This window comes from Talpa occidentalis, unplaced genomic scaffold (assembly GCF_014898055.3).
Source record: "Talpa occidentalis isolate TD23 unplaced genomic scaffold, MPIMG_talOcc4v2.1 talOcc4.2, whole genome shotgun sequence".
NCBI lineage: Eukaryota > Metazoa > Chordata > Mammalia > Eulipotyphla > Talpidae > Talpa > Talpa occidentalis.
Window position 1 is genome coordinate 29,903,210 of NW_023602073.1, and position 21,123 is coordinate 29,924,332.

The following is a 21,123-nucleotide window of genomic DNA, read 5'->3' on the forward strand; positions in this document are numbered from 1 at the left end:
GCAATCTTGTAAATCAATAAACAATAACATGTTCATCTTTAGGGATGGCCACAGGTGATGGCAAACCTGGTTCCATATCTTGCATAGTAACATTTATTGCCCTTAAATCCTGTAACAGTCTCCATTTTTCAGATTTTTTCTTAGCAACAAAAATTGGGGTATTTCATGGACTTGTGGAGGGTTCTATATGCCCTTTCTTTAATTGATCCAGCATTAGGTTTGTTACAGCCTGTATATTTTTTTTTCTTCTGTAAGAGGCCACTGCTCAACCCACACTGGTTTATTATCTTTCCAGGTGATTGGGTTGGCTGCAACTTGAGCAATGGCCCTTAAGTTAAATTTTGACCGTACCCCAAGCCAGCCTTAGAGCTTCTGGGAACTGGCTTAATTGGAGCTGTTCTCTCATAAAGATTTTTTCCTAACCCTTGGTCAGGGTGAAAGCCCACTTGCAACATTTGTGATGTATCATCAGGGCTGAAAATTAATATTCCTATTTGCGATAACACATCTCTTCCCCATAATGTCATAGGAAGGGAAAGAATAACATAAGGTTGAGAAGTCCCAGACATCTGTCCATCATTCCAATTTAAAATTTGAGAACTTTTTGCCACATTTTGTGCTGATCCCAGTCCGACCAAAGGAGAGGGCGTGGCTTTTGTGGGCCAGGTGTTAGGCTAATCATGCCCTGCTATACAAGTAACAGCACCGGTGTCTAACAATCCCTCAGTTGCTTTTTTTTCTATAGACATTACTAAAACTTTTAACAAATCATGATAGTGGTTTCTTTTCAGTAATCCAGAACACAAGGAGGGGCTTTGTGTGTTCGCCACCCCAAAATGTTACTTAAACATTGCAGTTTTTAAAATTGACTTAAAAACAGTATAGCTTAGTTTCACTTGGTAAAGTTAATATGACAAAAAATTTACATATGTAAGTATATATATATACACACACACACACACCTTTTTTAGTCAAGAAAAGAAAAACACTTTAAAGATACATTTAAACAGTAAATTATTAATATGTAACATAACTTTAATGTATATATGCTTTGAATTATATTATAAAATTTGAACTAGTTCTTGTATATCAAAAATTTTGGGTTACGATCTCAAAATTTGTTTTTATGAGAACTTATATAGACGCCATTTATGATTAGTCCTCTGGATGTAAAAAACAAAAACAAAACAAAAACACAAAGACAGACACAAACAGACACAGAGATCTCTTGATATACATTTAAAATTTTGGCCATGTATATATATTTTAAGAGATAGTTATTTTACCAATATATGTGAATATACTGAGGTTTAGAATTTAGTTCAAAAATGTCTGTATTACCACTTTATATTTTACCAGGTTAGTTAGTTTTAACAAGAAACTTAACCTTTACAGGTCCAATAAGTAAATTTAAAAGCTTTTATTCAACCAATAAGTATTCTGTATAGCTTGTTAGCAAGTCAAAAGTAACTCAGCAGTTTTTGCCTAAGACAATTTAGACTTTAAAATCAGAGAAACACAGGGAAATAGAACTTTTTTTGTAGAATGAACCAAAATAGTTTTTTAAGGTGGACAATAGAAAAGTTCACTCCCCCACAGCAGGAAGGCAGTAGAGACCTGCCAGTGATCCCAACACTGGAGAAAAAGTCCAGGAAGCTGCTTGTTGAGATCAGGGAAGTCCTTACCCGCCCACTGCAGTGGGTTTATACTATTTTAATAAAAATCTATTAGTCATATTATAGTCATATAGTCTCATATACTCATATTTAACCATGTTCTATTACTTTACCAATTGTGAATGAACTTTGAATACTATTATTTAGAAATGCCTTATTTATTTATTTATTTTAAAAGAAACAAATGGCAAAACTCAACCTGGGGGAAACTAGCCTCCTCCCCAAATAATTAACAGGAAAAGATTGAAGCATTTAAGATCATGTCACATTATATCTTACTTGTTTTTGAGTTTTTATTTTTAATCTCTTAACAATTTTAGCCAAGTCCGGGCTGGAAATTTGGGCTGGATTTTGGAATGGTCTCAGAATTGGGAGCCGGTGCCTCTGCAAAGAGGTCAGTATTGGCTCTAGAATCAACTTTTGGCTTTTGAAAAACAATTTCCTTATCCCAAGAATCCTGATCACTTTCTCTAACACTGCAGGCTATTTTTTTTACCTTTTGTTTTGCATCTTTCATTTTGCCTCCAGCCAGGCAAAAAAAAAACCACCTATCTGTTCAGGCAATTGTTTTGTTAATACAGGGCTATCAGGTGAGTCCTCTTTGATGTTCTTTAGGGATACAGACAGCCATAATTTTCTGAGTTTTTTATTTATTTTCTCTAATTCAGACCCTTGATCTAGCATATCCTGTAGCAGACCCCACAGTGAAAAGGCATCTATGGGGACCTTCTCAGGTCCATGGAGAGTATAATAGGTTGTCATTTTCTCTCCTACTCTGGCCCAGGTTCTTATCCAGAGTACCGTCCCTTGGAAACCAAGGACAACACATTACAACAAAATTTTGGAAACTAGCCAATTGCGCATGAGAGGTCTTAACAAGTGTACTTATATCAATAAAGAATCCTCTTTCCCTAGACTCAGTGGCCCAATGGCTTCTAAATGATAAGACACCCACTCGCCTTATCACGTAATAAGACACCCACTAGCATTATTATGGTTCTGACTTACTGCTTCCCCAACCCTGCTTTCTCTACAGGGGGATATGCGCCCTACCCTATGGAGCAGATCCTAGCCGTCCCTGCATGGGAAAGAAATCTTACTTTCAAGTCCCTGCTTCGGGTGCCACTTGCCGGGGACCAGCCTCCGGCAAAATGTCGTGTCAGGGGTACCTGAGAGGATGAGACAGCCTAGGCGACCTGTAAGGGGCTGAAACTTAAGGGCTGAGGGGAAGGGGATGAGGTAGAATGAGGAGACACTGACACTTGGTGAGGTGCTAGTATCTTCTGCTGAGAGGCTCAGCAGGTCTTTATTTATTCATTTTTAGTAAGCAGAAAAAAAAAATACATTGTCATGTGAAAAGCAGAAAAATTAGTGTATTTATTCCCATGGACTACTGGCTCCTACGGGTCCAGCTAGACGGTAGCCTTCAAGGTTGATAGATAAAAAACCAAACCTAACACTAAAACTTACTATTTCAGCTAGACAATTACTTAAGACAGTGGATAGCTGCCAGTGCATCCCTATCAGCTAAAGCCTAAGCATCAAAAGATTCTTCTATTCATACGGCCTTCAGCCGGAGACCAGCTGCTGCTCAGCTATCAGAACTTTTTCTACCCAGAAACTTCTTAACACAGTTAATTTCATTTAAAAACTTTCCTAAGAAACTTCTAAATAAAAAGGAAACTTCTAAAAAACAAAAGAAGGATTTACTATAATTGTTATGCTGGATTGCTTGTCAGATATATACAATAAATTGTCTCCCATTGTTAAGTGGGCCAAATTGTTTAATAACTAATTTCTAGACAGATAATTTTCTGTGCCACTTATTTGCAATATACTGATGCTTATAATTTATTGCCTAATGTACTTTCTGATAAATTTTTCTCTTTTATGATCAAGAACAAAAAATAAAGGGATGTTAAATCTTCAGCCCCTCGGTGTGAGGCACAAGGAATCTTCAGCCCCACGGTGTGAGGCCCTTTAGCTTCGCTGCTTGCCAGTGTCTTATCTGGCTGGGGCAACAAGGCCTCCTGCAGCAGATAATTCTGGTGCTGGGGCCCTGATTCCAGCAAATGGCAGAGGGGAATGTCCCTGCTGAGGGCAAACCCCAGGATGCAGTTGGTCCAGTCCCTCCTCATCTCCTTTCTTCATATTTCCTGCTGCTGCCCTAAGTGTCCAGTCGCAGTTCTGGAAACTTCCCTGTGGTGCAGACTTGGGGATTCCTTTAGGACTTCATGGCCTAACTCCTCCCTGGTCTCACATGATGCTTCTTCCCACAGGAGGACAAGGAGGAAGCTACACTCAGGCTGCCGGTAAGTGTGGATCAGGAATTTGGCCCCTGAGCCCTGGAACAGTGTTGAGGGAGCCCATGGGGGAGTCAACCCCATCAGTCCCCCTGTGGTCTCATCTCTGTGGCTCTGACCAGGTTCTGTTTTGTTCTCCCCCAGGCAGCAACAGTTCCCAGGGTTCTGATGTGTCTCTCAGCCCCTAAAGGTAGGACCCTGGAGGCCTGCGGTGGGTGGGGCTGGGGCAGAGAGGATGGGACCAGGTTATGGGGAAGCTGTGAGGAGGACATTCTGAGGGTGCGGTGGACAATTGAGAATGTCGACAATTACGTGTTTCTTTGAATTTTTTTTAATGATCCTTTTCCTTTACAATGTGAGCCAGCTGCCTTCTGGGGGCTGAGTGATGCAGGATGTCTTCTCATCCCCACTTTGTAACTTCAAGATCCTTGGGTTTCCTTTGCTGCAAAAGGGCATCTGACTGTGTCTCTGTTCATATGAGATAATGTGAGGAGGTGGGGAGACTGGCCCAGCCCTGCCCACCAGGCGCCTCCCCACACTGACCTGTGTCTCTCCTTGATGCTTTCTCTGCTCCAGCAGCAGCAGTTTGGTCTGTGCCTACCCTGTCTTTGTATTTTCCTCAAGAATAGTAACTACTTCCCTCTTGAAATAATAATTGAGTTCTGAAATTACTTTTTGAAAGCTTGCCTGATGGGTTTGGTGGGCTAATAAAAATGATTCCTAAAATTTGAAATGAAATAAATGGGAAACCTTCCAGAATCACGTGTTTGCTGTTCTGAGTCTCTGCAGGTGGGGGCAGGAGAGGCTGTGAGGAACCGAGGGGACAGGGCACTGAGGAACCAGTTGGTGCTCAGTGCATTGTGGGCTTTGACATGGTCTCTCCTCAGGGGTCATCTCTCTGCTCCTTTGTCCTTGTCCTTCAGGAGCACCTGTCCCAGCAGGGTCTGTGGTCACAGGGACTCAGACCCCACCTGGCCTGTGCTGTCATGTCTGGGCAGGGAGTGCTTGTGTGGCCTGGTCAGCTCAGGCTCAGCTCAGGATCTAGCCTTTCTGTGTATTCCTATTTTGCTGCTTTGGTTTGTTTTTGCTTTATGCCTGTTCTTTTTGATGTCTAGTGATCAGGCCTCATGTCCCCTTGTTCCCTGTCCCTGACAGCAGCAGGAGCATCTGTCATTGTCCCAACAAGGCCCAGGGTGTCCCCTGCGCACAGGAGTCTGGTGAGAGATTAATTTCCAGACTCATCTGATTGTTGGCCTCATTTTAGGACTGTTTTCTGGATTCTTATTTCCACCTTTCACAACTTTTTTTAAAGAACAAAATCCTGGTATTACTAGAGAGGAGGAGTTGATAATTTCTTTTTTTTTTTTTTTTAAAGATTTATTTATTTGTTTGTTTGTTTTATACAAGCACTGGGTACAGTCAGAAGCGCGGGAGGGTGAGAGAATTCACCAGAGCCAGAGCGGGGAGCAGAGCAGGCAGAAGGACCGAAGTACACTGCTGAGGGGAGCAGCGGGCGGCAGGAGAGGTCTGCGCGCCATGTGGGACCCTCCTCTGGTGGCCGGGGAGCAGCCGGGGATTGAACCGGCGCCGCAGGGGCCGCGGGCAGCTTCGCAACCCAGCGCTCAACCGCTGCGCCACCGGGGAGGCCCGGAGTTGATAATTTCTTAATGGATTTAGATAAGTGTCTGATTTCTATTTTCCCTACAGAATCTCCCTGTAACCCTGCCCTTCAATGTAGTAACCCCAGTGCTGGTGCTAATCAAGACCCATGGGTTGATGGAGTCAGTTACCTTCATAGTTGGCTGAAAAATAGGACCCATAAGCCTAGGAACCCGGGCTTCCCTCATGGCCCAGGGGTTAAGTCTCAGCGCTGTCACCTCTACACCCGAGTTCAATCCCATTTGGTAGCGAACCCACATATAGCACAGCAGACATCTCCTATTCCACCTGCTGCTCCCCTTAGCAAAGCATTTCAGTTTATCTGACTGTTTTGCTCCCTACTCTGTCTCTAGTGAATCTCTCACCAACCCACACCTGCACTTCTCACCTATACACCAGTTCTTCTATGCAAAAATAATAAATCATGAAAGTAAAACAAACTAGGAACCAGTTTTCAAAAGGAATAGACCTGTGTAATGTACCACTTTAGTATAGACACTGTCTCTAGCACAGGGAGGTGCTGCACTGATCCAACTGACAACTGTTGCACCAGATGTGTGACTGACTATGCAACTAGGAAACTTCAATAAACCAAAAACATGCACAACTCGTAGCCTGTGGAGAGTGTGTTCTAGTGGGGAGGGGAGATGGGGACTGTGTGACAGCAGATCAGACAGTAACCCATGCGTGTCTGGTTAGAAGTGGGTAAGGGCTGGGAAGGAGACAGGATGGTTTTCTTCCCAGCGTGGTCAGTGTGGGTCTCACTGAAGTGACCTTTGAGAAAAAATTTGATGGACACGTTGCCCACAGGGATGCGATGTGCAGGGAAGTTCAGCCCAGGCAGGACAACCTCCAGTGCAGATGCCCGAGCAGGAATGTGTTTGTGGGACTGACATGAGCAAGGAGGCCAAGGGCTGAGCAGAGGCCAATGGAGATGGGATCTGTGTGCACCCAGGTCATTCAGGCCTGAGGATGTTGGGAGGGTTTGACTCTGAGTAAGATGTGGGGTGACAAGACCTTCTGAACAGATACACACCTGTGGGACTTCTCTCTGGTAGCTCAGTCTGGCTGCTGTGCAGCATGGAAGGGTGAGAGGTGGGAAGAGAAATGGGGGAAACCAGTGCAGGTCCCAGGACAGAGAGGTTGGTGGCTCGTTGGGGTGAGCAGGGAAATAACAGGCAGTGACAGGACTGTGCATATGTAGACATGGACTTTACAGTGTTTCCTACTGCTGGGCTGTGAGAAAGGGGGTCAAGAATGACACTTGGTGTCTCAGACTGTGCAGGCAGAGAGGTGGAGCCTCAGTGACATGGGGAAGGCCCCAGAAGACACATATGTGGGCATCCCAGGCATTCAATTTAGGAAAGTTGAATCAGATCTATTAGAATTGAAAGTGATGTTGGCAGTTGGACAGACAAGTCTGGGGCACAGGTGAAATGTCTGAGGTAGGAAATAGATCTGGGAGTGTAAGATGAACAAGACTGCAGCCATTTTGAGAAATAACTGTCATCTCAAAAGGGCATAGCTAGTTTCGTTTCGGGGCAAAAACCACAAGCCAAGGGTAAATGAAACCTAGCTGGCACCATGAGAACTATCCAATCAGGGTGGACCCTGCCCCAGGTGTGAAAAGTCCCCGCATCCTGTCAACAAAGTACAAAAACAGCTGGTTGCTCTGGGAGGGGGTCCCTCTCTTAACCTGATGAGACTGCTGTGTCAGTACACCAGGCAGAGTTGGGCCCTAGCTTAAGCTAGCAATAAAGTCTTTTTGCTTTTGCATCTCTGGCTCCATGTGGTCTTTGGGAACCCCGGACGGAGTTGAGGCACCAACTCCTAACAGGAGGTGATGTGATGTCAATGATATTTAAAGTCCTCAGCATGTAAGGGTCACCCAGAAAGTGAGACAAACAAAAGAAAGGAGCAGAATTGAACCCCACATTCCACAGTGATGAACAATCACAGCAGACACCCCCAAAGCCGACTGCACAGTCTGACCCCACATGGAGAAGACCCAGAGACCAGGGAGTCCACCTTCAGCAACCACAGAAGTCATAAAGACTCAGAAGGTCTAGAACAGAGCCTGAGAGTCTGTTACTTGGCCCTCTCCTCACCCTAGGGATGGAGAATTTGGGGCTGATGCTCAGGAAGAGGCACTTTCATCCCTGGAAGCAGGAACAGATAACAGGGACTCTGGAGTCCAAGTTCCCATCCAAAGAGATTGAGAGAAACTATAATTTGGGGACCCAGAACTGGAGGAGTAACTGTTATGACCTACACACTTGGCTCTTCCCTGAGGCCTGTACCCATAGTTACTCACTAGGGGGTCAATTTGAGGACCCCTAACAAGTGACAGTGGACCTTGTCCTGCTGCTGGGAGCCCAGGGAGCCTGGGGAGGGCCTGGCTGAGCAGGAGAAAGGGCGGCTCTGGTCTCCTGCGCTCAGCCCTGTGGCCACACGGGGGCGCTGCCGCACTGTTCCAGATTCTGGTGGAGCCGCCAGGACAGGGCGGGGTGTGAGCTGGGCAGAGTTGGGGGTCCTGGAGGGCAGAGTCCTGTCCTGGGGTGAGATGCTCTGTGAGGAGTCAGAGCAGCAGGGCTCAGAGGAGAGGAGACTCCGGAGCCTGCCCTGTGTGTGAGGTTTCCAGCTTTTCTTCTGTCCTCATGAAATAATATTTTCAAAATTAAATCCTACTAAAACCCTTTCAACTGCATTCTGTCCTAATCACATGCTAAGCCCGGAGCAGCACGTCTGTCACATGAAGAACCTGCTCATCATCATCTCTCATGGCCCGTGACTGCACGCTGGGGACACATTCTTGGCGGTGTCCATGCTGTGGGTTTTAGACAAATGTGCAATGACATGGACACCATAGTGTGTCCTGCACAGCAGACTCGCTGCCCTCGATGTCGTCTGTGCTCCAAGGAAACAGAAGCAAAGACAGACCAGTGGAGACACATCAAACTGCAAGCCCCTGCCCAGTGAAGCAAACTGTCTCGATGGGGTGGGAGAAAATATTTACATATAAGCCAAAATATACAAATAATACATATAACTCAAAAAAAAAAATCAAAAAATGGGGAGAGGGGCTAAGTGGGAACTTTTTTAAAGATGAAAAAGATGGCCACAGTCATATGGAAAATGCTCCCATCACACATCATCAGGGCAGCAGATCAGAACCACAATGAGACACCACCTCACACATTTGAGAAAGCTCATATTAAAAAGACCAGAGACAAGTGTTGGCATGGTGTGGGGAAAGGAACCTTCATATACTATCTTGGGATCTGGTCCAGCCCCGATGGAAAACAGTATTGCGTTTCCTCAAAATATTAAAAATAGATCTGCCAGATGACCCAGAATTCCACTCCTTGGGATTTATCCAAAGAATGCAAAAAGCTCATTTCAAGGGATATGTGCACTCTTGTGCTCACTGCAACAATAGTTATAATAGCCAAACTATGGAAACAATCTATGTGCATAAAATAGATGGGTGTAAGTATTGTGGCATGTACACAGCTGTGAAAAAGATGAAATCTTGAATTTAAAACAACATGGATGGATATGGGAAACTTTGCAAAGTGAAACAAATCAGGAGAACCACAAATACCAGATGATATGATTCATATGTGTAATATACAGATGCCCAGCAAAGGAACAGATAAAACCTCACCTGAACTTGGAGTCTGGCTGCTGAACTGAGGCACCAGAGGGGGTTGAGGTTGGGGAGCAAAAGAAGTAAGAAGGCCCAGACGAACAAAGAAGAGGATTATGGGTACATTGGAGGTGGGGTGTGAGGGAACCTGCATCTGAGGAGGTGAGTCCCCACTTTGAATCATGTACAGTGTGTAAATGCGTGTTATCTCAAAAACTACAGTAATAAAAAAAATCATTTTAAAACAAGAAAAGAAAGTACCTTGTCTTCTCCATCAGTCACTGACCTCAGGACTTTGCCTTCGCCTCCTCACTGTCATGTAGGGTGAGGGGCTGGTTTCCCACAAGGTCAGAGGCAGGAGGTGCAGGGACTCCTGGGGCTGCTCAGACACCGCTGAGTAGACACTGCAGAGAGGGCGGCTCTGAGGGGACCAGAGACAGAGGGTCAGAGTAACCCCAGTGCTGAGAGAGGATCTGGTTCCCAAGGAGGAGAGAGAGAGAGAGAGAGAGAGAGAGAGAGAGAGAGAGAGAGTGTGTATGAGATAGGAGAAACAGGGCAGACATCATAGGGCAATGGGAGGACATTGCACATCAAGCTCCAGCATAAATGAATTCAAATCCCACAGACTGGAGTGTCAGACAACTCCCCAATAAGTTCAGTTCCATGGAGAAGCAGGTTGGAGCAGGACTTGAGGCATCAGAGGATCTGGAGACAGGAGGGGGGTTGGGACTATTCTCATGGTTAGATGTAAGGAGCCTGGGTGGGACCCTGCCGTGCTGTGGGGGCAGCCCCCCGACAGCTCCTCTCTCCTCCTCTAATGCTCACTCCAGGCTCATCCCTTTGGAGTCAGGGAGCTCCAGCCTGACGGCCCCTTTTTCCCAGGGGGTCACTTCCTCCTGGGCTGCAGCTACTTTCTATCTAGAGCAGAGCTGGAGGGAGTCCCACAGGGGAAGGGAGGAGTGTGTGCCCAGCTGGCCTGGCCCAGGGGGGATTAGCCCAGGTCACCCCAGTTCCTGAGCTGAGCCTTTGTCCACAGTCCAGGCAGGGAGGGAGAGATGGAACAGGGTCTACCTAAGCTCCTGGAGGAAGGTGTAATGTGGGAGTGGGTGAAATGATTGTTTTTCATTTCTGGGGCTCTCCCACCTCCCCAGGTTCACCCTCCATGTGCAGCAGGAAGAGGATCTCAGATAAACCCAGGCTGGTTCCCCCACCTCCTCCCTCCCTTCCTCACCGCTGTGCTCAGGATGACTGTCCTGGTCCACACAGAAGAGGAGGCAGAAAAAGAGTGTTGTTACCACATTAGCTACCAGGACTGGAGGTAAGTGTTTTCCTTTTTACTGTAAATGTTCTATTTTTTGTGGTTATAATGATGTGAAGTAGAAAATTGTAGGAGAGGGAGAAAACGTTAACTCAAGGCAATAAAAGCAGAATCAAAAGACAAACACCAAACAAATAAACATTTGGGCCTAGGTACCCCCTATGTGGCAGCTGCAGTGAGGAAGGGGCTCAGAGCTGAGGGGGCTGAGGCCTCAGTGTGGTCACATCCCCTGGAAACATCCAGAGTGAGGGTTGGGTCCTCTTAGTGACGGCGCCCACTACCTGCCCAGGCAGCCATATGTGATTAAGTTGAATTTAAAAATTCCTCCTGATGCTGTTCTTGTGATGGAGGGAGATGAGAGGAGAGAGGAGGTGATGACAGAGGCTGGGCCTGAGACTGCTGCAGACATGACCAGGTTCTGACCTCTGGGTTCAAACAGAATAAGGATAAATCTTCACATAATAGCCCTTGAAATATCTGAAATCTTTGTGTTCCTAAGGAAGGTAAACGCCACCAAGAGACGTTGTTTTCAGTATGTGTTTGATGGAAACGTTCTAACTGGTCATTACCAGAAACAAGAGTCCTCCTGAGCTGCTTTTTGTGTAACTGTCTTAATTTCTTGACTCAAATGACATATATTGGGGTGCTACCCGCCAGGCACTGCAGTGCAGAGTGAGGAATCCCAGGACTCTGTGTGTCTATAACTCAGAGTCCAGCTGGAGATGGGCCCGGGGAGCACAGAGAGAGGGGGCCCTGACCTGGGAGCCGCTGGACCTCCTCCCTGAGGAGGTGACAGGTGCCCTGAGCCCCAGGGGAGCAGGAGGTGACAGGGAGGTCAGTGACCCTGAGGAGACAGGGTGAGGGTCCTGGGTGTTGGGCGCAGGTGGGTCCAGGCCTGGGCATGGGCAGGAGCTGGAGCCGCAGCAGCGGGTGGTAAGGGGTGTGGGCCTCGCCCTGGGCCTGGACTCCAGCTCTTCCTGCCCCCACCACAGCACGCAGGTGGGACCCACACAGGGACTCCCCACCAGACCCTCAGTTTCCTCACCTGTGTGAGGTGAGGTTAGGGACACGGTGAGGACGGGGAGATGATGCCTGTGAGTCTCACCTCAGGGCCTGGCACATCGTGGACACTCAGCCCCTGTCTGCTCTCCTGGCTGTGGGGAAAGGGGGTGGGGGAGAAAGTGGAGGTGATGACAGGCCCTGTGAGCCCTCCCTGCCTGGTGTGGGGAGCAGAGAAGGCAGGTGAGGGTCCATGTTGAGAAAGGCCTGAGGCGCCGTGGGGAGCAGAGACGGGAGAAGGTGAGAGTGCGCGGGGCAGGGAGGAGGCTCCTGCGGCCTGACCAGGGCAGGTGTGGTCACCTCCTCCCTGAGCATCATCTCTTCCTCCATTTTGTTCCCCTTCCTCACCTACCTTGTAGGACAGTCATGACCTCGGGGCCACAACTGGACCCTCCTAGCAGAGGGGATCTGTAGCGTCTACCTAGAGACAGGGGCCCGGGGAGCATCTCCTGTGGCCACAGCTTCTGCCAGGCCTGTCACAGCCGAGTCACTCTCAGATCCACCAAGGGCAATGTGCTGTCCACGCTGCCAGGAGCACCCAAGAGGGAACAGCAGCCCCACTGGGTCCTGGTCAGATTTGCGGTTCTTTGTGAGGAGCACAGGAAAAGTTATTTTCTATTTCCAGGATGACAGTAATTCCTGAGAGTGTTTTTGCAAATATCTCAAGCATAAATGTCACCCAGTGCTATAAAAGTTGAACATTCTAGGTTTTAGGAGATATGTAAAGTCTTTTATTGTCTTGTCTAAAATTGGGACAAATCTTCAATGACTTGCTCTATGATTAACTTGAGCACTAGGCCTCCCCGGTGGCGCAACGGTTGAGCACTGGGTTGGGAAGCTGCCTGCAGCCTCTGCAGTGCCGGTTCGATCCCCAGCTGCTCCCCGGCCTCTGGAGGAGGGTCCCACATGGCGCACAGACCTCGTCTGCCGCCCGCTGCTCCCCTCAGCAGTGTACTTCAGTCCTTCTGCCTGCTCTGCTCCCCGCTCTGGCTCTGGTGAATTCTCTCACCCTCCCGCGCTTCTGACTGTACCCAGTGCTTGTATAAATAAATAAATAAATCTTTAAAAAAAGAAATAACTTGAGCACTAATCTAGAAAGATGAACTCCTGCATTTTCAACGCAGTCCTGCATGCAACACCAGCATCTCTGTCAGCCCTGGATTATGTTCATAAAAATGACTCTTGGATGCAGAATCACTTCCTTCCTAAAACTCTCAGGAGCAGAAGCATCACAATGGCTCCACCTGCAGGACAGAGGAGCTTCAGGGTTGGTCTGAGATGTCACACACACCCCAAGATCCTCTTGAGATTTCTGGGGGTAAAGGAAGCATCACTGGACAGATAAGGAAAGGACACACTAGCCCTGACGAGACAGGGCTTTACGTGAGGTGGGCTGTGTGGGCAAACAAAAGCACTGTTATTTCTAGAAAAAGTGTGACTCTGAAATGTTCATCAGGTGTATTTTCAGTGAAAATGGCAAACTCTAACTGAGTCTTAAAATATGGGGTTTCATCCACTTATTGAACAAACCAAAGGCAAAGCAGGGGTGCAGGCGCCCCTGCACAGGGACCGTGGCCCCTGTTGCTCCTGCTGGACGCTGGGACCAGCCTGTCCAGGGAGGACTGTCCTGAGCCAGCACGGCCCTGATGGGGGCTGGTTCTGGGTCAGTAGCAAGAAGCCAGTTGGCTCCAGCTCTCTCCCTGCCCTCAGTGTCCACTTGTTGGTTCTAGAAATGATCCTGGTTCTCCCGTTTCCCTCATCCTATTTCCTTAGTTTGTCAGGGAGGAGGGTCTGTCCATCAAGCCCCTCACAAATGAGAGCAGGAGGGTCTCTCAGGCTTGGGGACCCTCTCACCCTAGGAGAGGGTGTGTAGGGGTCACTGAATTACTATCCTTTCTTTCCCTCAGGTGGAAGGGATTACAGTTTCCAGTCCCATAGCTGTGTCCTCAGTATGCTCACATGCGTTTTTATCCCTGATTTAACTTATGATAATCCTGAGTTTGGAGAAATTTTACGTGATTTATTCAAGGTTGTACAGTTAGGAGTAGAGTCAGGAGATATATATATATATATTATATATATATATATATATATATAACTGCAGTTTTCCTTAAAAGCAAGTTTTTATGATTCTTGCTCTTTGCTGCATCACACTCTACAGTTTTTCAAAATGACTCCACATGGACAACAAAGTTCAATCAACTTCATGAGCTGGAAGCAGGAAGCTGCCATAATGGGGTCACCTAAAGGCAGGGTCCCTCCGGGCAGATTTCTGTCTCTTCTCCTTTGAAGTGAATCTCCCTGCACAGTGACCAACCCTCCATTTCTTCTTCCAGAGGCCATGTCCTTTGGCTGGGAGCAACACCAGGAAAATCTGGGAGCAGTTTCAGCAGTAGGAACAAGCACCAGGACCCCGAGGTGAAACTCCTGGTGAGCTAAAGAGCATGAGTCACACCTGGGCCTTAACCTGAGGAGATTTCTCCTCCTCCCTGAGTGATGGACCCTGGGGAGCTGGTGGGCACCTCCCTCCCCACTCTATGGAAAGTTCTCGTGCTGGATCCCCACAGGCCCAGGAGAGAGGAGCCTCCTGAGACCCGAGTGTCCCTCAGAGTCGTTCTGAGAGTCTACAGGGAAATAATGCAATGATCTTCAGAAAAAAATTATATTTTATATTTCCTATGGATTTTGATTTTATAAACTGGTGTGAGGTGAGGGAACTGAAAGAGTGCCACATCACTAAAGCTCAGTCAGTACATGGTATCTTCCATTGGATAATGTGGGAATCCAACCTGATAGAAGAATAATGAAATATCTGGAGACAATGAGAACTAGTGACATTTCTAAATTAATAATATGACTAAGGTCAAACGGGAAGGAGAATCATGAAAAGAACTTAAGGGAGAATATTTGTAACTTTGGGGGAGATTATTCATGTACTGAAATGACCCCTACATGTCCAAGACAAATGAGTCACAGTTTACTGTACCCTGCAGGGCCTTTCATACTTGGTTTTACATCCTCCCGACAGTAATGCAGCCAAGGTAGATCCCACCACACGTAATTCTTGATAAGGAGGATTATTTCACATGTCACACAGCTTGGAGGGTCTTTATGCAGAGGTAGCCCCAGCCTGCCTTCTCTCTGGTTTCAGCCTGTGTCTCCCTACCTGCCATGCCCCACTGCAGCCTTGTGCCCAGCGCCCAGCAGACAGGAGGGCGAGCAGCTGCAGACAGTAGGACATCGTGGGGCTGGAAAGGGTGTACAGCAGACCCAGGCCGGGACAGAGAACTGCCCCGCCTAAGCTGCAGCGCGGGGTCCAGGCCACTGAGCTGGAGCCCAGGACTTAATTCCAAGTAAGGAAGCCTGGATTTGCCCTCAGGGCTGATGAGAGAGGACAGACGGAAAAACGCTTCAATTTAAAGCAGGTTAATAGAATAAATCCGGAGAGGGAACCTTGGAGAAAGGTGTTTTTAAGGCTACAGAGCCCACGTCAAGCTGAGAGGAAACATGAGCTCAGGCCCCTTGTCTCAGCCTGCAGGACGCAGCGCTCATCAGGGCCCCAGCACAGTGGCTGGTCCTGACCTCAGCGGGCCATGGGTGACGGACAGACGTGGCAGCCTTCCTGCCATCACATTCATGGGACCTTGAGGACAACACGAGATCTGTGCTCAGGGGAGTTGGCTCCACTGAAGTTGCGGCTTGTACGTCCAATTCCTAACGGTCACCACTCACTTTCCCATCAGCTAAGGCAGTAGCCCTTAAGCCTTAGTGAGCAGGAGAACCCAGGGACTTGTAATTTCCTGCCCAAAAGTACTACCTCTGGGACTTGCAAACTTAACTTCTATGAAGAGTTCCATTCATGTTTGGGTCACATTCTGAGAACAATGATCCAAGAGCCATGCTTCTGGAATTTCAGTACATTAGCAGATGCTCTGGGGATCTTCTTGAAATGCAAATCCTGATCCTGTTAAGTCTGGTGCTGGGACTGAGAGTCTGCATTTCTAACAAATTCTCTATGAAACTGATGCTGCCAGTCCTTTGACCACACTCTGAGTAGCCAGACTGCAGTGGATCTACTATCTTTATCTTGGCCTAAGAAAGTTAAAATGCCGGGCATAAACAAGGACTTACCCCTCGCCTACTCTCTGTGTAGCAGACTTGCTCTTTCACCTCTGCTCAGTGAGGTGCCCCTGGATAAGGTCACTGCTCCGGCTGCTGCATCCCCACAGCTTCTCAATGTGGAATCAAATCTGTCATCTAGTCCCTACTAATCCTGCTACTGGAAGTGCTTGGTGGTGTTTTATATGTGCATGAAATAGCCAGCCAGAAGGAACTATAACACCTCAGGGTGATAAAGCATTAGGAAGGGAAACTATGGGACATGTTATTTCTACCCATAGACAAATCAAAAACAAAAGGCAACTAGGAGAAGATATTTGCACATGACGTTTCTGACAAGGGGTTAATTTCCAAAATATAGAGAATTCATACAACTCAATAACAAAAACAACCAACCCAATCAAAAATGACCTGCAGGGTCATGAGAAAAATGCTGAAATCACTTATTACAGGGGAAATACAAATCAAAACCACAATGAGATACCACCTCACTCCTGTGAGGATGGCTCATAGCCAAAAGACTGGAAACAGCAAATGTTAAGGATGTGGGGAAAAAGGAAGTCTCATGCACTGTTGGTGGGAATGTAATGTAGTGCGGGCTTGATGGAAAACAGGAAGGAGATTCCTCAAAAAAATAAATGGAAATCCCATATGACCCAGCAATACCGCTACTAGCTATTTATCCACAGAATATGAGAATACTAAGATCCGTGCACTCTTAGGTTTATGGCAACATTATTCACAGCCAGGACACGGTGCCTACCTGAGTGTCAACTGACAGACAACCGCATAAAAAACAATACACTCAATGGGACAGTACACTCAATGGGATACTAACTGTCTACTTAAAAAGATGAAATAGTGCCTTTGGATACAAAATGGATGGATCTTGAAGATATGATGCTATGTGGAATAACTTAGAAAATGAAAGACAAATACCAGATGATCTCACTCATTTATGGAATGTACTGGTTTACCAGAAGGAATGGTCAGGAGGGTCAGGAATTAGGGAAGGAAAGATGACAGGGTTGTGGCAAGGAGTTTTCAGGGAAGGTGAGTATGTTAACATGCGGAGGTGTGAAGTTGTACTCCCAAAATTGTATTGTTATGTAAACTAGGGGTAAATCAATAAAATGAGAATGAATGAATGAATGGGAAAAAGAGCATAGAATTGGATACAGAGGAAAACAGAACTTCAAAGTGAACAGGAGGAGAAATGGGCAGAGCAAATAGAGAAGGAAAAACAACTGACAACATCTTTCCTTGTGCTAATACAGAGTCTGTCCTTCCAGTCTCAGAAACTCCCCAGCTGGGGTACAGCCGGCAGACTTCCACCACGTCTGTAGATTGATTAACTCCTTTGAGTTAGTTATAACTTTTTTGTTGCTAAAATGCAACTAAAAATGTTTTACAAAGAAGATAAACCTAGCAAGAATATCTCAAAAAGAAATATTTGACTAAAATATTTACTAAAACCTCCTAATTATCTGGTCCTTATACATAACAATCCATTTAACCTCCCACCAAAACACTGTTAGTCAAAGTTGAGAAGCCACAACACAGAGGACCACAGGCCCAGGCCACAAGTCACCACTGGAAATGGCAGCATAAACTCATACCCAGGTCCTGTTAGGCTTTGCTACCATGGACATCGCCTCTCTCTCTCTCTCTCTCTCTCTTAAATTTCTCTAGAAACTTTTACAAGGTATGGGATTTATAGCTATTAAAACTGTATGAAAAAATTACCATCACATAAGTATGTTTCCAGATAATCTGTTATGCTTATAGCAATGACAAATACTGACTTCAAATGTTTATACTTGTATTTATTTCTATTTTCTTCTCTTTAATGAAACATTAGAGGCTTTACAATGTGACAATAAATTCCCTAATTGATATTTATCAATATCCAGACCCAGGGACCATACAAGCTACCCCCACCACTACCACCACCACCCCTTATATCCCCTGGGCCCACAACCCATACTCCCTCCCCCTTAATCTCAGGGCTCTCCTGGTGTTGGTTGGTGTCTTCTAGCGTTTTTGTATTATGCTTTACCAAAATGTCTACTGTATAAATGTCTATTTGTTTCATAATTCTGGTGGGCTTTACTGCACATAATTCTCTCAGAATCCCTCCATTTTGCTGAAAATGGCTGCATTCCATCTTTGCTAATGGCTGAATAGTATTCCACACTGTGGATATGTCACCTTTTCTTGATCCACTTTCTCCCATTCAATTGGATGTCTTTCTAATATTCTTGTATTTTCCTTTGCTCTGTAAAATCTTTTTAACTTGAAGTGATCCCAACAGTTTGTTTTCCTTGCTTTAGTGGTGGAGTCTCCAAAAACAACTATATGCCGATGTCATGGACCATTTATTGCCTGTGTTTTCTTCTATATCTTTAATTGTTGCAGACTTACATCTAAATATTTCAACCGTTTGGAGTTTTTACACATAGAGTTAGAGTGGCCCATGGTCATTCTTTTACGTTTGGCTTTCCAATTGTCCCAGCACTATTTATTCTAGAGACTAAATTTTTCCCAATCAAAGTCATAGCTGCTTTATCATAGATTAAATACTGACATGGGTTTATTCTGGGCTTTGAATTCTAATCCAATGATCTATGTATCTATTTTTTTTAGGCATATGACACAGGCAGTAATATCTAAATTTTATTAAACTACCATGTATCTATTTTTTCACCAATACATAACTTTTTTTTTCCCCAAAAAATACTGTTTATACCAGCAGGATAGGCACAGAGCAGGTTTTCTCTGATCTGGCAAACGGGTAAAGGCGAATCCTGGAGCCCTCAGTGGGTTTCTCAGGCTTTTATTGAGCTTTTACATGTGGTGCAACAACCAGGTACATGGCAGACAGAGTTCCAGGGGACCAGGGGGCTGGCAGGCCTCCAAGCCCCTGGCAAGTCTTCACTCTGGGCTTCTCTGGCTTCTTTCTCCCCTTCTTTCTCCTGCCTCTGCTTCTCTTGGTGACTATCTCAATACTGAGCCAAGGCCCACAGAAGTAAGACAGCTTACAACAATGTAACAGCTGCAGGTGCCCCATCAGGCAGGACAATCCTAATGGTGGGAGGGCAGAAAAGCCTGAAAACCATTTACCCTACACTGTTGCTTTGTAGTAAAGTTTGAAGTCAGGTAATGATATCTTTGTTTCCAGCTTTATTTTACTCAGCATTACTTCTGCAATTCAAGGTCTTCTGGGTTACATATAAATTTTAATAATTTTTGTTCAATAATTTTAAAAAATATTGCTGGTATTTTGATGAGGATTGCATTAGGGTTATAGGTCTTTTAAGACAAAATAGTCATGTTGATTATATCAATTCTCCCCATCATAAGTGTAGGACATGCTTCCATCTCCTTATGTTGCTGTCTAAGTCCTTTAATAACACCTTGTAGTTCTCATTGCACAGGGCCTTTCCCCCTTTAGTGCGGCCAATTCTGATGGGAATTTCTGCTTTCATGTGATTCTTTTTTTATTTCCTCTCTTCTTTATTAGCTTTTCTATTTTTTTATCTCCTCAACTTCTAGTTTCACTGATTTTTAATAGTCTTTTTGATTTCTATGTCACTTATTTCCACTCTTATTCCTAATCATAAGGGGATTAAGATTTCTACCAGTTTGAGCATGTTTGCTCCTCTTTTTCAAGTTGCTTTGGGTGTACTATTAGGTTGCTTATTTAGAGTTATTTCTTGCTTCCTAGTGTGGGCCTGTAATGCAACTATCTTCTCTCAGGAGAAGATGCAACTTTTGCTGCATCCTATAGATTCTAGTTGCTTCTATTCCCATTTTTGTTCATTTCAAAGTACTTTTTTATTCCTATTTTAACTCCCTCTTTTATCCACTAGTCACTGAGCAACATATTATTTAATCTCCATATATTCATAATTTTTCCTGTTTTTTTTTTTTTTTCCTTATTGTTGCTTTCTAACTTTATTGCATTATGGTCAGAGAGAGTACTTGGTATGATTTCAACAATTTGCCCCCTAAACTGAGGTTGTCCCCCCACAGACTTAGGCATTTGGAAGGAATAATGAGGAAGAACAAGCAATTTGATATGACCAGAACTAGAGCAGGGCTAGAATGCAGGCCTGGGTAAACTGTGGTATTGGAAGTTCAAAAATGGCTTAAGTGTTAAGAAAGAAAAAGGGTATCAGGCCTCCTTGGTGGCACAAGGGGTTAAGCACAGCACTGTGAAGCTATCCACAGCCTCTGCAGCATGAGATCGATCCCTGGCTGGCCAGGGAGCTACCCACATTGTGCAGCATCCTCTCCTGTCTTCCTTGCTGCACCCCTCAGCAGTGTATTTCAGTCTGCCTGTTCTGTTCCCCACTCTTGTGAATCCTCTCACCCCTCTCTCCTCTGACCTGTACCCCAGTTCTTGTATGTATAAATAAATAAATAAATATTTAAAAAAAAGAAAAAGGGTATCTCCCACCGAACTATCTTTGCACAAAGTAAGCAATGAATAAATATTTACTGAGTGGAAAGAGCAAAATGAACAAATGTGTTCAGAATATGCAAGGGTAAGTTCCAAGCTAATATAGTCTAACATTTTATACCAAAAAAAGGGAAAAAATAAATGAGCAAAATGCATAAATGAGGGCCTCCCCGGTGGCGCAGCAGTTGAGCGCTGGGTTGCAAAGCTGCACGCAGCCTCTGCAGCTCCGGTTCAATCCCTGGTCACCGGGTGAGTGTCCCACATGGCGTGACAGACCTCTTCTGCTGCCCGCTGCTCCTGCTGCCCGCTGACGAAGTTTACTTCGTCAATCTGACTGCTCTGCTCTCCCCTCTGGCACTGGTGAATTCTCTCACCCTCCCGCGCTTCTGACTGTACCCAGTGCTTGTATAAATAAATAAATCTTTTTAAAAATGCATAAATGAAATGCACATAGAACTCAAAATTACTTCATAGTTCAAAATTTTACTCAGCTTATCTTGTGAGTGTAAGGGGAAAGTTGAGGAAGATTTTGTTACAGTTCATGGGAGATACAAGGTGGGGGTGGGTAGGGAGAGGTTGAGCAGACAGGAGTAAGTCCAATAGTGCTCTGGGACAAAGTGGTGTTGGGTGCTGCAGAGAAGACTACAGATTGCCTCGGAGGACCCCAGGTGAAAGCCAATTAAATGGCAGGACAAAGTGGGTTACAGAAGTCAAAGATAAGAACTGAGCAAACTAAGACAAATGCAGACCACTCTCACTGCACCAAAGGTAAGAAGATGGTTGCTACAGACACCAGCAGGGTCAACAAGAGCCTTTTTATTTTTATTTTTTTATTTTTTTTTAAATAATAAATTTTATTTTTATATTCCCCCATA

The 21,123-nt window shown here is 45.5% G+C and overlaps 1 long non-coding RNA gene across 1 annotated transcript; it reads left to right on the forward strand.

Moving 5' to 3' along the window:
* Positions 1–3,890: 3,890 nt before the first annotated feature.
* LOC129146323 (uncharacterized) lies at positions 3,891–14,319 on the forward strand. Its single transcript, XR_008552888.1, has 4 exons — positions 3,891–3,988; positions 4,124–4,169; positions 10,439–10,605; positions 14,001–14,319. It is a non-coding gene; the product is annotated as an uncharacterized LOC129146323 (long non-coding RNA).
* The last annotated feature ends 6,804 nt before the right edge of the window (positions 14,320–21,123 follow it).